Here is a 2,169-nt window from a genome sequence, read left to right on the forward strand (position 1 = left end):
TGTCAGAGATGAAAGAAAATTAGTAAAATGTATATGAAAATCTTCCTCCTGTCAGAGTCTGGGGCATGCCGCGGGACCCAGAGTCAAGTCTCTGCCCACCTCCAGCTCCTCAAAATCGTGAGACCCAGACCCAGCTGGCCCCACCCTCACTGGGTGAGATCCAGACCCAGCTGGCCCCACCCTTGTCAAACCCCACCAGGTGGGGGACACAGCCTCAGGTACCCTGGCCCAGTGCCGGGTGGGGGGCGCAGCCTCAGGTCCCCTGTCAAGCCCCACCAGGTGGGGGTGCAGCCTCAGGTCCTCCATCAAGCCCCACTGGGTGGGAGACATGGCCTGAGATCCCCCGTCAAGCCCCGCTGGGCGAGGGGCACAGCCTCAGGTCCCCCAGCCCGGTGCCGGGAGCGGGACACAACCTAATGTCCTCTGTCAAGCCCCACTGAGTGGGGGATACAACCTCAGGTCCCCCGTCAAGCCCCACTGGGCGAGGGGAGCAGCCTGAGTTCCCCTGGCCCAGCACTGGGGCAGGGGGTGCACCTTGAGGTCCCCCATCAAGCCCCACCGGGAAGGGGGCACAGCCTGAGGTCCCCTGTCAAGCCCTGCTGGGTGGGGAGGGGCGCGGCCTCAGGTCCCCCAGCCTGGCACCAGGACAGGGGGTGCGGCCTGAGGTCCCCGGCCTGGCGCTGGGGCAGGAGTTGTGGCCTGAGGTCCCCTGTCAAGCCCTACCAGGCGGGGGGCACAAAAAAGATTGCTCGTTAAGGCTCATTACAGGAACTTGGCCTCCACTGTGGGCGCAGCCATCTTGTGTTACGGAATCCCTGCCTCCGCTGTGGGCGCAGCCATCTTGACCATTACAGCGTGACAGCCAATTTGCATATTCCCTCTTTATTAGATAAGCCCATTTTAATGGAAATGTGTTGGTTTTAACAAAATGGGTGTCAATTTCGGAACTCAGGGATGCATAACATTTTTTTCCATTTAAAGTAATGGTAATTGCCACTGTAACTCAGGAGGACTTGCACTAAAGAAGATTGCCAGGAACAAATCACAAGGGAAAAGATTATATTCATAAGTATTCGATGTGCAATAGTATAGATCCATCCTGAAGAATGGGAAAATTCTGGGACACCTGAGGGAAGTTGATAGCAATTTCCTCATGGAATAGCCAAGAAATTAATACCAATTTCCAAGTAATAATAAATATAACTATTTGAACTAATCAACACAAAATAAAATGGTCAATGTCTAAAACAGCACATAGTAAATTTTATTAGAAACAAAATACTTAAAAACTACATGTCATTTGTAACATTGAAAACTGTGAAAAGTAACCTGAGAAAATAACCTCCATGGGAAAAAATGACAAGTGTTGAAATTGCACAAGACAGAATTTATTGACGACCATAATTTTACAGAAAAATCACACATTCATGAAAATTTTAGATCTGTAAAATTTGAGTCAGGAAAATACACCTTGATAAAAAATAATGTTCACAAATGAACATTTATAATTCAAGGTAAATTTTTGCTATGAAAATAATTTTTAGATAAAGCAAATTCTTACTCTAAAGTTAAAACGAAACTCATCAATCCCAATGAAAATAATTTGGATAGATTAAAATTACAAATGGAAAGATGGAAATGGTTTATTTGTACAGTTTAGAAAATTGATTAAGAACCTTTAGTTAACTTAAGGGAATTTGTCTCAATAAAAATTTGCTTAATAGCCCTGACCAGGTGGCTCAGTTGGTTGGAGTGTCATCCCATGCACCAAAAGGTTGTGGTTTAATTCCCGGTCAGGGCACATACCTAGGTTTCTGATTCAATTATCTAAATGAACCACTGCTACAGGGAAGGAGAACCAATTAATAGCCTGGAGCACACTTAATAGTCTGGGCACCAACTTTGGCCATACCAAAAACTTGGGAACACTTTAACCTCTGCTTAATAACAATTCCTATTGTCATTATTGGTGATATGAAAAAGTCTCATTGTTAATGGAGAGAGGAATTAGAACCTAGTACTTTGTACCAGTTCAGACTATCCTGATCCATTCACATCACCCAATAACTGTCTACAAAAGGGTAGATTTTCTAAGACCAGATCAATGATACACTACCCAGTCACTACTCTCTTTAATGCCCCCCACCTTTTTATGAAATAACTAAGGGT

The 2,169-nt window shown here is 45.6% G+C and overlaps 1 long non-coding RNA gene across 1 annotated transcript in view; it reads left to right on the forward strand.

The window, feature by feature from the left end:
- The window catches only part of LOC106727223, a 23,041-nt gene extending 21,229 nt beyond the window's left edge, over positions 1 to 1,812 (forward strand). Inside the window, exon 3 of the long non-coding RNA XR_001363395.1 lies at positions 1,798 to 1,812. This is a non-coding gene — a long non-coding RNA (uncharacterized LOC106727223). The remainder of the gene's footprint in view (positions 1 to 1,797) is intronic.
- The last annotated feature ends 357 nt before the right edge of the window (positions 1,813 to 2,169 follow it).

Source organism: Myotis brandtii, unplaced genomic scaffold (genome assembly GCF_000412655.1).
Source record: "Myotis brandtii unplaced genomic scaffold, ASM41265v1 scaffold39, whole genome shotgun sequence".
In the NCBI taxonomy this organism is placed as follows: Eukaryota; Metazoa; Chordata; class Mammalia; order Chiroptera; family Vespertilionidae; genus Myotis; species Myotis brandtii.